The sequence below is a fragment of the Castor canadensis genome, chromosome 16 (assembly GCF_047511655.1).
Source record: "Castor canadensis chromosome 16, mCasCan1.hap1v2, whole genome shotgun sequence".
NCBI lineage: Eukaryota > Metazoa > Chordata > Mammalia > Rodentia > Castoridae > Castor > Castor canadensis.
Window position 1 is genome coordinate 3,754,544 of NC_133401.1, and position 15,957 is coordinate 3,770,500.

Genomic DNA, 15,957 nt, shown 5'->3' on the forward strand with positions numbered 1-15,957 from the left:
TTCCTAAAGAAAATTTAAGATACTGTGACCTAAAGAAAAGCAATTGTGTGGAATGCAAATAAACCAATCCAGGAGCATCTATGCAACAGGACTCTACTTACTGCAAAAACTTAACATCCCCCAAATGACAGCATATTCAGGCCCAAGTGTGCACCCACCTTCCCTCTTCCAAGGTAAGGAACACCTTGATGTTGGCCTCTTTCATGAGGGATAAGCCAAAGGAGGCTGTTCTCTACGTCTGGGGCCAGCTCCACCTATCAAGAACCAAAACCAATGACTGCCATGTTTTCTGTAACTCTTGCCATGAGAGCCCTCTCTGAGAGATTTAAAACCAATAACAGATGGAAACTGCCCCAAGTGGCACAAGAAGAACATGTGTAGAAGGAAATTTATAGTGGGATTTTATCTGAAGCACCCCAATATGTACTCCAGTCCCTAAGGCCAGTCTGTCTCCACCTCTTCCAAGGCAATACTCTCCACGTAATGAGAGAAGGAGACACACACATGTGGAGTGCGGGGATGGCTGGTCAGAGGCTTCCCAGAGGGTCCAGCCTCCTTTCTCTGATGTCTCACTAGGCCTTGCTTTGGCTATAGCTAGACTCTCGTGGCCAGGACAAAGTCTGGCAAAGTGGCAAGGCACGTGGGGGCTGGGTGTGGACGGGAAGGGCCCAGAATGCTTTGTAAGAACATCTGGGCTGCTCTGCAAGAAGAAGCTGCTGACAGACTGTTTGCCAATAAAGAAAGTCGCACAGTCTAATCACAGTCAGATAGCTCTCCAGCCTGTCTCTGTCTTGGCTGGCCTTGCAGGATGTACCTAGGCGGGTCTAGGCAGCTCTTCCCCCTGGGGACCCAAAACAATGCAGTCTTGTGGCTCCTTCCATGAGCCAAAAGCCAACAAGTCCCTGTCCCTTCTATAGGGTCAAGAGTGTGTGCTGTAGCCTGAGTCATTCAGAAGCACTTCCTCCAAAGCGCTGGCCCATTTCACTGGCTTCTATTGAACAATTCCTTAATTAGCATATTGGTGTACAGAGCCAAAATCTCTGGTGCCCAGAACTTTATCTGGTGCCAACTTATTATCTCAAATGGTCTTCTTCCCAGGGTGACTCCTGGAAGTGAGTCTCAAAACGTACTTCAAGCCTCCTGGAGGCAGAGCTCCCATACTGTTTTTGTGCCTCCTGCCTGGTCACAGTACTGAACATGGAACCATTACCCAAATGACTGGGTGTGTTTATGTACAGTTCCAATGTCCTGGTAGGAGCCATGCAGCTGCACTACACAAAGGAAGAAGCCAACACCAGCCCTTGTAATAATTTGGCCAGCTGCATAACTAGACTGGTGGGAAGCCACCAAAAATCCCTTAAATCCCTGACTTTTATGCTTTAACTACAAAACCATCTACAGTCAAAATCTTACATACAGGGTTAGTGAATGAAACAGAAGGGAGTGGGTTTACCTGGATGGGAGGAGGGGCTTAGCATTTCAGTCTACCCTCTCCCTCTGCTTCTCTTCTCCCAAAACTTGCCAAGGAACCACTGGAAATTCCTAGAACTCCAGTGCACCCAACATGAATACCCTTGCCTTTGCCCCAGCCTCCTGGTACACATGAGCAGGTGCCTCTCCAAACCTTGCTGAAATATTAAGAAATTGGAAAACATTCTTTACAAAGAAGATTTCAATTCAGAGGCCCTGGCTTCCCATCTAGCCCTGGCACTGACCAGTCAAGACAATCTTGGACTTATCATCCTGAAATTCAACCCTTTTATTTAAAGCTAGGCTGACACCAACCTTGCAAAGAAGTACTACTAAGCAGCATCCCTAGTGTGCATCTGGCACTTGATAATCACAACTATAACCCTGTGCTACTTCCCTTTATGGAATCAGAAAGGGGAGGGTGAAGAAGATGCTTGTGGGATCAAACCTACAGCAGGAAATCTGATTGCTGTCACAGCACCATGGCACAAAGACAGGGAAGAGCAAGGTTTTTTTTTTTCCCTTGGACACATTTTGGGAGACATCCTGCATATTGTATTATTAGGAAAGGAATGCACCCAGGACACAGTCATCACAGACCTCAAACTGCTGCTTACAAATGTGAGGAGCTTGGTGAGACCTAAAATGCTCTTCCCCAAATGTGTTCTCCCCCGCCCCCCTTGGTTTTTAAACTTATGTGGATTCCAAGGGAAATTGAATCCATATGTTTCTGGTTCATTTACACTGAACTCATCAAAATGTAATTTTGCAACATCTAGTTGACGTCCAGGATGTCTTTAGAAGCCTCATTTTTATGCCTTTTTTAAAGACCCTCTCCCCTAGAGACAGGAAGTTGAGCCTTGCCAAGAGTGGATAGAATTCTAGCCAAGCAGGAGTTCTGCCTGGAAGACCCAAGAGACTGACAAGGTCTCTTATCTCAGTATTGGGGACCTTTTTGCCCTTGTCTCCATCTTCATCCTCAAAGTAAGAAGCTTCACAAGGTGCCTAGTAGGCAGGTGCCAGACTAAGCATACTCTCATCACTTAGATAGTCAAGAATATATGTATTTTTTAAATCAGCTATTTCATTTTGTTGGCGGGGCCGCAGAAGCTCAGGGTAGGAAAGAGACTTGTCCAAGTCAACAGCATAGCTGCATGCACAAGCTGGATGAAAAACAGTCCTTCCAGGCTGAGGTGTCCTAAGGATGAGAATGTGCCTTGGACATCTGTCAGGTAATGGAGAGTAATAGACATGGTCTCTGACCTGCTTCACTCTGAGGCCCGACAGGATTCTGAAGTATTACATTACCAGTGTGCTCTGGGCTCTGAGTAGGTTAATGGTCCATTTAAAAGTAAAATTTTGCCCAGCTAATAAGACTCTGGTCACAGGCTGCAGTTTACACGCAAATCTGAATGCAGGGAAGGAACAGGGCACCTCAGGGTCGCCATGCTGGAGACAGATAAGTGGGAAACTTGGATTCTGGTCCTGAGTCCGGCACACAGTGGTGCCCTCAAATACCTGCTCTAATTAATTAGAACACCTTCTCCAGCTCCCTTCTCAACAATTACACAGGCAGAGAAAAACAGCATGTCTTCCAGGGGTGTGCAAAGGTCCCTGTGCACTTTGTGTTGGTCATCTGGAGGGTAGTGAGTGCCAGCTAGCTGTCTACAGAGCTGGATCTGAATGCAAGATGGGACCTGGGGCAGAAGCCCAGATTCAGAAAGAGCAGTGCCTTGGCCCCTTCTAAAAGATGTTTGGAGGAACTTGGGCACCCAAATCAGGCAGATTTGAAGAGACTAAGTCATGCCCAGTTTAGGTCATGCTGCCCTGTACTTCCAGTCATCCCCAGGGACACTGAACCTAGCCATGCCCCAACATGATGCAAGGTCATTATTTAAGGACTGACAGTCAGTATTCTGACCAATAGTTTTTTCCAGGCTACCATGAAAATGAACTGGCCATCAAGAGCAGTCCTATCCCTGCCCCCAAAGCCTGGCACTCAGAGGCTTATAGCACCAAATGTTCTGGACTGGCTGTATGAAAATTCAGCCACTACATGGGTGGTCCTTTACAACCACAGCCAGTAGAGAGAGGATGGCCTGCCAAGGGAGGCTCTGTTTGCCCAGATGGATGGAAAACTTGTGGCAGTCCCTGCCCTCTCTTTCCTTTCTCCTGATTTAAATGAAGATGGGATAGTGAAAGGTTTAACAGCCATCTTGCCACCATGAGTCACCAACCTGACAATGAAACCCAACCTGCCCAGGAAGATAAAGTAGAAAAACAGGGTAGTGCATGTGTCATGTTGATACAAATCTAGATATAGAAGTAAATATAATTGGAATGATTGATACATGAGCAAAACAAGCTTGGACTCTATTCCTTGCAGCTGAAAGCATTCCTAACTAGCCTTAGTTAGAGAGAGAGACCAAAGAGATGAGAGAGAAATTATTTTTATATTTTCTGTGGTTTACTTTTCAGGTTTTGTTGTTGTTGTTGTTATTTGCTTTTTTCTAGATAGGGTCTCACTTTGTAGTCCATGCTGGCCTCAAACTTGAGGCAGAAGTTATTGAAAGCAGGGACTCAAGGCTAAATTTTCAAGGCAAAATTTTAAGTCCTGTAATATAGGCAACAGAGAAACCATGTGTCCACCAGGAAAGTATTTTGCAGAGAGAGCTAGGAGCCCAAGAGAGCCATATAGGAAGAAGTAGACATGCCAGTTCATGTGGTCCAGGTACTTGGAGCAGGAAGAAGGTGCCAAGAAGAGTCTGGTCCCAGGACATAGTAGGGACTTGGCCTCTGTCACATCCACGTAAACCAAAGCATGAGACTGCCAGAGAACCCTTCTACTTATACAAGGTGACATTGTCTGATAATATTCCTACAGGACACTGGGTCCATCAAAGAGCCTCAGAGAGCAGTCTTAGAATAAGAGTCACACCATGGTTACTCACTGCACCCCAGGGGCTGAAGCCAGGTCTTTCTGAGGTCCCAGTCATGTCAGATGTGATAACCAACAAAAGATGGCTGTACCCAACATTGGCGAGGGGGAGAGAGGCAGGGCCAAACACAGTAGACTGTGTGCAAGGATAAGCAAGACAGATCATGGGGGTGTGGGAACACTGGAGGGAGATGGGGAGAACTACAGGGAGTTGAAATTCACAGACAGAGATCAATGCTTTCATTAAGACATTAGCAACCCTTCGTTTCCACCCCAAACATAATGACCTTGGAAACATCTGAGTGACAGAAGTTTCTGTAAATAAAAGGATCATTTCTCAGTATATACATAGTATGTGGCTATATTTGACTTTGGGGGTCTGCCCAGGTTATCTTAACAAGGTCTCCATTTCCTCCTGCTAACATCTTTTCTCCTCCCTAGATATTACTGTTGTCCTGGAACTGGCCTAGGACCTGAACAGACCAAACGGTCCTCCCTCTAGGACCTTCCTTTGCATTGCAAGTCTCACGTCTGCCTTAATAACCTAATCGCAGAACAGCCATTAGTCTTCCCCGCATACCTGAAGGAGAGCCCTAGGAAGAGTATTCCATGAGTTAAGTGGGCACCTCATAGAAAGACCCCAGCACCTCCCTATTTATATTTGGCTACATAAAGGGCTTTTCAGACACTGCCCAGGCCTGGGAGTTTCCTCTGTGGAGATGCTTATGGAACACAGAAGGCAGAGTGGTACCCAGAGGATGTTTACCAGGTAGCTAGGCATGGCTCCTCCAGTGGGCAGTGCACTCTGGTGGCCCTCTGGTCTGCGGAAGCCACTTGAATTCTGCAGAACTCAGACCTTTGGTCACCTGGGTAACTTGAACCTGGTTCCCAGAGGACAAAAGCAAAAATGCTCCCTCTTTCCCTATCCATGCATGTCAACTTCATGCTTATTTCCATTGTCTAGATATTTGGTTTACCAGGAACTGACTTAATTCCGTCATCAATACTTATGGCACAGTGAGCTCAACACAGTGATGACTTTAGTCAGGCATAGATCACAGGCCAAACTTATTTTGAATTAGAGACTAATGGATAAGATTTCTACAGCTATTTTTTACTACCTGTGGAATTTGATGAAAATGAGACAGAAGAGGAACTCAATTTTGTTTTTCATTAGTATTCACTTTGTTAACATGAACAGATGATTTCTGGAAGCTCTCCTTGCCCTTATAATTTGTTCCCCATTAATGTGGCAGAAGATCCTCCATTATTAAACTGATTAGCAAGTGCTGTGAGTCTTCTCTTGGATATTTCTTCATTATAACTTAGGCAGGACAATGTGTTTGGATTTTTGTGAACCAGAAGGCTGGGGATGAGAGAACTGTGAATGAGGAGAGAGCTAGTTTTTGACATTCCAAAGAAGTACTAAATGACACCAGCACCCCTGTCAGGAAACAGCTTTCAGTGAATTTCTTTAATGGAGAGATGGATACCACACAAGTCACTGGGAGAAATATACATTCTTGAGGCTTCAAGAACTGGGTAAGACTTGACCACAGCATCCAAATTGAGTGGTTCCTGAGCTACCTACAGAGTAAATAGAGCTCTCCATGGAGTTCCTGATGAGTATTTATTTAGTTTCTTGAATTCTCCTGAAGAGCTTACCAGCTCATAGGGCCCCCATGACCAATTTAGGATTGTCTGTAGAACTCAGGAGAACTTCTTGATTCATTAATCTGTGTCTTAATTAAATTGAAGCCACCTTCTTCTTTGAGGTGACCTAGAACAGAGACAGAGCTCATTGGAATCAGGAAGCCGTACCTTCCCATGAGGTGCATGAGCACCAAAACCCAGTGTAGCAGGGCTCAGAGATAAGGAGAGTCAGGTACCAATTAAGCATCCATCTAGTAACTTCTCTCAGACTGGCTTAGCTCTTCTTATCTCCACAGCCATTTTACAAGATCATTTCCTTCCATGTTCAAAGGATCATGGTAGCTAAATAGGATAAATATTATTACTAAAAAATTAAAACTCTACAGATCTTCAGGGAAACTAAAGCCAAATTAAATAACCCTGGTCCAAGGTGACCAGAGCTAGTGAGGGTGACCTTTAGACAGCCCTTGGGGTCACCAGGTTCTACATGAAAATGCTGATTTTTTCCCAAGGTGCCTGAGAAGTAGCCATTATTCTAACACCTGGATAAATTTGGCCACTCAGGGCACTGCTAGAATGCAGCTAAAATAATCAATGTCTAGACCTCTTTTGGAGAAGCTCTGCTCCATTCTATACAATATTTGTTATTAGATTAACTTGTGTTCTTTGAAAAACAGCCAGTGCTTTAGTCCAACTCATTCTTTTTAGTGTTCAAGAAAAAAATTGAAATGCCTTGGCCTGGTGGAGCATAGAGTCCCAATGTTAGGCAAAACTCAACACACAATTTCATTTCTTGCTGTTCCTTGCCTCTGCTGTAAAGCCTCCTCTAATATCTCCAAAGTCCTAGGCTAGTTCTCGGCATCTTTCCACTATTAGATAGTCTTACTTCTTAGTCCACCCTGGAACCAGTCCAAGCTGGTGAAAGAAATTCAATTCGTGATGATCTAAACACAGAGAATTTGTTGATGTATTTAAATGAAAACTATGAAGACTATCTGGTTTCCATCATGGCTGATCCAAAGTCTCATGCAACATCTTTAAGACTTCATAATCCTCATCTCCTTGTCTCCAGAATCTTCAGCACTATTTTGTTTTACAGAAGCTCTGGCAAACCTGGAAATTAAGAATATTAAGCTACCATTAAGCCAGCTTAATAAATGCAGTAGGGAAATAGGACTCTCTGTCCTGATTATTCCAAAATAAACAGCTCTGATTGGATGAAATTGGATCACGTGGACATCCACCAACCCCTGTGACAAGGAGGAGGGAATATACAGATTATCAGTTGGTTTCACATCTACTCCCAAGCTGGACCATGGCAGAAACTCATGAAAACATAACAACAGAACATATGGGTGGAATGAAGGCAGAACGCATGCTAGAACACTTAAAATAAGAGCTAAATACCACAGCCCTACTCCTTTAATCTGTGGCATCAATGGTACAGAACGTAAGTCCCATTCGTCTTGCACCAGCTATACCTGTGAAATCTCAAGGTTTCTTTTTTCACTGATTTTTTGGAAGACAACTTCTGCCAATCATAGAATGGACTCTGTTCAGCATTAGAGGTAGCTCTAAATGTAACTTTTTACAAATAAGCAAACCAAGACCCTAAGATAGGGTCAGTATTGACTAAGATCTTAGGCCAAATAAACAATAGAATACAGGCTTCCTGGCCTCCAGTCAAGGACTCTTGCTATCATAAATCACTCAGGCACGAGCAAAGGCAGCTCATGGTATCTATATTTTAGTTGGTTCTACATCTCAAAGTTGGATCTTGACTTGTTGAACTGGCAATTGGTAGATAGATGAGAGACACTGGAACAAGATAGAGTAAGGTTAATGTCCCTATCTGTCATTGAGTACTGTTGGGTTTTACAGAGAGGAAGAAAAACAAAATTGTCTTTTTTTGGAACATTACTTTTCTCAGCTATCAAATGGGAATAAGAAGAGCTACTTTGGTGCTAGTTCAAGTTCACAGAAAGAAAACACATTCTATCCCATCTACCTCAGTAACTCCAGTTAAAATCCTGAACAAATAGATGGAGAAGTGATCTAAGGATTCTGGAAGGAAAATAGGAGGAGGCAAACTGGGGGAGAAAACCAGATATCAGCATGCTATAAAAATAGCAGGGAATATCCATTATTTACTACTTCTTCTGTTTTTTTCCAGCTTGAGCTCAAAAGCTACCCCAAACCAATCAAGTACAGTCAGGAAAAAAAATGACCAACAGAAGTCCTTTGTTTCCTACAAGAAAGGCATAAAATGGAACCATACAAGTCAGAGATAGTGTGGAAAGTTCTCTTCTTTTCCAGTTGTATTTCATTCTCTTGTAGTATAGTCACTAAGCAATCCTCCAATGACAGAGAAGCAATAGTGACAAGTAATGTGCCTAAAATAATGAAGGAAGGAGCTCCTCTCCTCGAACAGATAAGCTACGGTCCCTAATGTGTTTAGATAAACAACACACTTTTCTTTCCAATCTCTCTTCTCTCCACTTTGCTCCTGGATGTCACAGACTTGCAAGAAATGAACATGGAAACTAGTCTGACACCCAGGAACAAAAGTCCTTGAGATCAGGAGAGTGCTAAGGAGGCAGTGGAGAGGAGAAAACCCGTGCAGATGGTCCTGTGAGGTTGTGTATGACCTCCCATTTTGGCACCCCAACTTCATAAGCATGGATCTGATGTATGGTGACATGCCAAGGCTCTGAGATCTACACTACAAAATAGGTGACCTTCAAGTTCTGAGATGACACATTGGGTGACACACAGAGAAAATGGATTTGAATTATAAATGCCTTGAAAACTGAATTTAAATTGGAACCTGAATTCACAGGTTGTGGGTTTCTGGCCTGAATGTAACAGGCTTTATTTCCTTAAAAAAAAAAAAAAAAAAAAAAAAGCAAATGTATAGAGAAAACAATAACCATTCTTCAAAAGATGTAAACAAGACTCAGAGTCACTTAGTTTACTATTCAAAATGTCTAAGAGACATCCCAAAATTTCTTTACATGTGAAAGAGAAAGAAAATTTTGACATAAGTCAAGGAGAAAAGATGAGGAATCAACACCAAACTAAGAGGATGCAGTGTTGAAACTATCAAATAAAGATGAAAGCACTTGTTATGACTATATTCTAGGAAATAAGGGGAAATGCTCTTGAAATGAATGAAGCTATAAAGTCTTAGCTCAAAAATAGATAAAAGGATGAAATGAAAGTCTACAACTGCAAAACACAATAAACCCTTTTAAAATTTTTTATCGGATTGGCACAATATCAGGATAGGATTGTCAGAGGAAAAAGTCACTGAGCTTGAAAACAGATCAATAAAAATTACCTGATCTGAGCAGCAGAGAGAACAATAACTGGAGAGAATAAACAGAGCCTGAGAAACTTATGGGAGAATAGCAAAAGTTCTAATGTTTATGTCATCAAAGTCCAACAAGAAGGGATAAAATAAGGAGATGTGTTACCTAGCTGACACGAAATCAATAAGAGGATAGAGAAATCACAGTTAAATTTTTCCTAAATTTGATAAAAGACATATACTTCCAAATTTGAGAAACTCATAAAACCTAAAGAAGATAACCTCAAAGAAATCCATGCTCAGACGATCATGATCAAATCACTGAAAAGTAAGAACAAAGAAGAAACATTGAAAGTAGCCAAAGAAAAAGATTACCTACAAAGAAAACAGTTGTTTGATTCATTGGAGATTTGTCATGAAAAACTATGGAGATCAGAGGAAAGTGGAAGAATGCTTTCACAAGGTTGAAAAATAGGACTCTTGGACTGGGGCATGAGTCAAGTGGTTGTGAGATCCTGAGAGTTCCAATCTCTCTCTCTCTCTCTCTCTCTCTCTCTCTCTCTCTCTCTCTGAATTAAGAAAATGTGGTATAGGGTGGGAAGGATAAAGGAGAATTGCGGAAGGGGTGAATTCAAGTATGAGAATCTGATATATTGTAAGAACTTTTATAAATGCCACAATGTACCCCCACCCAGCACAACAATTTTTTAAAAATTAAATTAAAAATTCTAGAAAGTGAAAAAGAAAATGTGGCATAAACACACACACTCACATATATGTATATATACATACACACACACATATAGAGGGAGAGAGAGAGAAAGAGAGAGAGAACACATGACTGTATTAGTGAGTCTCTCTGAGGGGACTATGAGCAGGTGGGAGAGGGGAAGAGAATGTTAGAGAGTCAAAAATATGAAACACAATGCTTTTTTGTGTGAAGATAGTATAATGCTATGAACTGTAAGCTGTTGAATAATAGGCAAGCAGAGAAATAAAGAATAAGTAATGGTGGGGTGTTAATTAAAGTACACTATATACATGTGTAAGATACCAAGGTGAAATCCCCTTGAACTATCAATATACACTTAAAAATGAAGAAAAGGAAGGTAAAAATATCCTATCTGGGGTGGGGACCAGTGGGAGGGGTGGCATAAGGAAAGGGTGAATGAGGGTGAATATGGTGGATGTGTTGTATTCATGTATGAAAATAGAAGAATGAAACCTCTTGAAATTGTTCTATGAAGGGGATGGGAGAGGAAGAGGGAAAATATGGAGAGGGTGAATCTAATTAAGATATATTGTGAGCACATATGTAAATGTCATAATGAATCCCCCCTACACAACTATTATATGCTAATAAAAAAGAAGAAAAGAAAGAAAATATTCTGGAAATGTATAATGGTGATGTTTGTACACTCTTGTGAATGTACTCAATACTTCAGAATTGTACACTTAAAAGGGTTAAAATGGTCAGTGTTATGTGCATTCTATCACAATAAAGTAACAGTATTAAAAACAGAGTTCATTGGGAGGCAGAATAGGAAGATTGTGGTTTGAGATCAGTCTGGGCAAAAGTTAGCAAGACCCTCTCTCAAAAACAAGCTGTGTGTGGTGATACATAGCCATAATCCCAGATATTTGGGAGGCAGAGATAGTAGGATGATGCTCCAAGCCCAGCCCAGGCAAAACTGCTTTTCAGATACTTTTGAAAACAAATTAATAAAGCCAAAGGATTGAGGCTGTGGCTCAAATGGTAGAGAGCTCACCCAGCAAGAATAAGGCCCTGGGTTCAAACCCCAGTACCATAAAAAGTATATATGCATTTATATAAAATATGTATAGATGTATTTTTATAAATTTATATTAAGTATATATAAATGAATACTTGAAAAGCACCTAGGAGCAGGCAAAAAATGACTAATAAAATGATAGTTCTACATCCAAATCTATCAAAGATTACATTAAAATAAATGGCCTAAAGATGCCAAATAGAAAACAGAGACTGTCTAAATGGATTTATTTCAAGCAACATCTAACTATATGCTATCAACAAAAATCCACTGCAAATATGTTGATAAGTGATCAAAAGTAAAAGAACAAAAATAATCTATTATAGAGATGCCCATCAGAAAAATCTGAAAATGCTATATTAATATCACAATAAAAATCAGAGCAAGAAAAATAACCAGGAATAAAAAAAATACAAAGGACAGAAAAATCTGTTTACTTAGAAGGTATTACAAACATAAACAGATATGCACTCAACAATACAGCTTCAAAATACATGAAGCAAAAGCTAATGGAACTGACAGGGAAAACAGATAAATTCAAAATAATAGCTGGACATGTTAACACATTTCTCAGTTACAGACAGAGCCAGCTGAAAATCAGTAAGGAGATATAGGAACTGGACAGTACCAATCAACCAGATCCAGGTGACATATAGAGGACCCTTATTACAGCAGAGTGCATATCCCTTTCAACTTCTCCTAAAATGATCACCCAGATAAACAATATATTGGGCCATAAATGTTAGCAAATTTAGAATAATTAAAATTGTATTAAATATTAAGTAAAATTTTATTAAGTAATCATGCTACCTCAACACCTTTTACCTGCTGTATATGTCAAGAATTCCACAAAAAATTTTTGAGACATGCTAAATAGCACTCTAAAAAGTCAAAGGAAGCTCCAGAATAAGTCATAGATATGACAGGAATTTTAGAGTTATCAGAATGGGAATTTTAAGTAGCTATCATTAATATGCTAGAAGAAAAATGGACAACATGCAAAAACAGATGGGTAAGATAAGCAAAGACATGGAAGCACTAGGAAATCATCAAAAGGAAATGCTAAAATAAAGCACAGCTAACGAAGAGTGTCTTTGAGAGACTCATCAGTAAACTGGACATAGCCAAGGAAAATATCTTCATATTCAAGAATGAATATAGAATTTTTAAACCTGTTGAAATGACCATAAGAAGAGGACTAAGGTACAAAGAAGAAAAATAGAGGGGATGAAACAATTCAGGTTATAATACATATATACATGGAAATGCCACAAGGAAACTCCTGTGTAGCTATCTTAAACAAACAAATATGTCTTTTTGCAAAAACAGAGGACAGGAAGGAAAAACAGGTCCTGTCTGGGAGTTGGCACCAGTGTGAGGGAGAGGTTATAAGGAAAGGATGTAGGAGGGTGAATGTGATGAAAATATTATGTACTCATGTATGAAAATTGAAAAATGAGACCTGTTAAAACTATTCCAGGAATGGGAGAAGGGGATAAAGAAGAATGGTGGAGGAGGAATTCAAACATGATATACTTTACATATTGTATGAATTTTTGTAAATGCCACATGTACCCTCAGCACAACAATAAAAAATATCAGTGAGATTGAAGACACAATAATAGAGACTTCCAAAATTGAAACACAAAAGAAAAAAATAGAAGGAAAATACAGAAAATTTCTCTCATGATTAGGATTGTGGGGCATTTTTTCATCTATCTGTTGGTCATTTGTAGGTCTTCCTTTCAAAAGTGTCTATTTAGGTCTTCAGCACATTTTTCAATAGGGTTATTTACTTTCTTGTTATGTCTCTTATTCAATCTGTAATTTTGCATTCTTTTCAATGTAATCATAAAATTTGATATTTTCTCCCAATCTGTGGGTTTCTTTGCTGTACAGAAACTTTTTACTTTGATATGGTACCATTTGTCTATCTCTACTTTTGTTGCCATGTTTTTGGGGTCCTAGCCAAGAAATCACTGCTCAGTCCAATGTCATGAAACTTTTACCCTTTTCCTCTTCTAGTTGTTTTATAATTTCAGGTCTTCCATTTAAGTTTTTCATTCATTTTGAGTTAATTTGTGTCTGAGAGGTGAAGTAAGGGTCCATGTTTATTCTTTTCCATGTGAACATCCAGTTTTCCCAACATCATTTACTAGAGACTATCCTTTAACCATGTGTGTCTCACAACAATAAGATATCACATCACACCCACTACATTGGTTATTATCAAGACTATGAAAGGGAACAGCATTGGTGAGGATATGGAGAAAATACATTTTTTGACCACTTTGGGGACATGGTAAATTATTACACCCATTTTCAGAAATAGTCAAAACTGAAATTAACATTTCCATATAATTCCAAGGGAATTATGTCCAAGGAAATTGAAATCTCCAAAGTAATATTTGCACCTCCATGTTCACTGTGTCAAGTGACAATAGTCAAAATATCAAAATAACTGAAGTCCTCATCAATGGATAAATGGATTTTAAACATGTCATGTGTAGAAAAAAGAACTATATGTAAATAAAAATGAGTAATCATTTAATGGAATGGAATGGTAGTCATCCTTTAAAAAATAGAAGATTCCATCACTTGTAACAACATGAATGAACGTAAGTGACGATTTGTAGAGGGAAATCATCCAGATATAGTAATGCAAATACTGTAAGAGCTCACTTGTGCTTGGAATCTGGAAAGTTCAGCCAATAGAAGTGAACAGTACATGGTGGTTTCAGAGGCTGGGAGGAGAGGCGGATGGGGAGAGAGGACACAATGGTCTAAGGGTGTCAAGTTTCATGTAGACAGGAATAATAAATTCGGGAGACCTATTCCACACGGTGAGCATAGTTGATAATAATGTATTATATTTCAGGACTTTAAATGTTCTCCTTACAAAGAAATGATAAATTTTAGATCACGGATATTAAGCAACCTCAATGTATTTTATCATTCTTCAATGTATACACGCATTAAACACCACCTTGTGCCCTGTAAGTACATATAATATTATTTGTCCATTAGAAGTGAAACTTTTAAAAATAAATAGAACTTTTTAAAAAAGACAAAGCCCAGCATAGCGGCTCATACCTATAACCATAGGTACTCAGAAGGTGGATATCAGGAGGATCATGGTTCAAGGCCAGCTTGGGCAAAAAGTTGGTGAGACCCCATTTCAACCAATAGCTGGTCGTGGTGGCACATGCCTGTCATCCCAGCTATGTAGGAATCACAAACAGAAGGATCACTGTCCCAGCCACCTCAGTTATAAACAGGAGAGCCTATTTGAGAAGCAACTAAAGCAGAAAAGGAACGTGAGCATGGCTCAAGTGGTAAAGCAGTTATCAGAAAGTGCAAGGCCCTAGGTTCAACCCCAGAGCCACCAAATCACAGAAAAAGAAAAGACAAATGGTATAACCAAGTTCTGTAGGGTGATTATAAAAGACATAGCAAGGATGTAGTGGGAATAACAAAAGGAGAACACAGAGGGAAAAAAATGAAAAGTTTGAATTAAAAGTGACTGCAAAATTCCCCTAACTTAATGACAGACACCAAACTTCTGATCCAGGAAATACCAAGCAGAATAAATACCACAACGACACCAAGACATATCATACTCAAACTTCAGAAAATCAATGAAGAGAAAATTTTTTAAAAAGTCAGAGGGGGAAATTGGCTTAGCTGAAGAGAGAAAATGATAAGAACAACACAGTCTTCTCTCTAGAAACCATGCAAGCAAGGAGAAAGTAAAGTCACATATTTAAAGTGTTGAAAGAAAATAACTGCCTTATGTAGATTCCAAACCAATTAAGTCATCCTTCAAAACTGAAGGAGGTAGAAAGCCTGTCTAAGATAAACAAAGAGTAAAAGAATTTGTCACTAATACATCTTCCTTGTAAAAATGTTAAAGGAAATTCTTCAGGGAGAAGGAAAATGGCATAGATCAGAAATTCATATCTATGTAAAGGGAAGAAATAAATGAAGGTAAAATAACATTTTATTTTGTTATGCTTTACTAACAAATAATGCTTTGATATATATATATATATGCATGGGTATTTACACATATATATGTATGCACACACATACACACACACACACATATATATGTATACATATTCAGTAAATATAGCTAATGGATTTGGAAAATGAGTGAAAGCTGTGTTACAAGGGATGAGAGGGGAAAATGGGGATTATTTTGTCAAATAATACACTACCAATAAAATAGAATAATTTTATTTGAAAATGGACTTGAGTTAGCTCCAAAAGCACATTGCAAACTCTAGGGAGAGGCACTTACAACTTTTCTAAAGAAGTATACTTGAAAGACTGTACTTTGAGAGATCATTCTTGTAATACTTCATTACTAGCAAAATCTCTCTGGAGGAAATACAGCATTTTCTGAGCCTGAAGTCAGCTCTTGGTGTTGCTTTATTGCAACTGCTGCTTACCATTGATGATCGTTCTCATGTTCGCTCAGAAGCATAAGAACGAATATGAGAATCAGTGGTTTCCTCTTTTCATCCCAGTTGGAAATACAGATTCTCATGTCCTATGGTGGTATGAGGGTATCAGATGGATTTTCAGTCTGAAAGGTATCTTCAGTAGGAAAAGGGTTAACCCACTAATCATAAAAAGAAACATAATTGATAGGCTAAGAGAAAGAAAGGAAATCAGAAAATACCCAATGAAAACCATACAAGGGAGAAAAAAAAAAGAGTGGGAGACAAAAAGGAAGAAAAGAACAAGGAGAAAAGTAAAAGCGATTGCTAATATGGTAGATATTAATC

General features: G+C 39.6%; 1 pseudogene; it reads left to right on the forward strand.

Annotated features, from left to right (window-relative positions):
- The first annotated feature begins 15,492 nt into the window (after window positions 1-15,492).
- Window positions 15,493-15,675, forward strand: LOC141418252 (small nucleolar RNA U3; annotated as a pseudogene).
- Window positions 15,676-15,957: the final 282 nt, after the last annotated feature.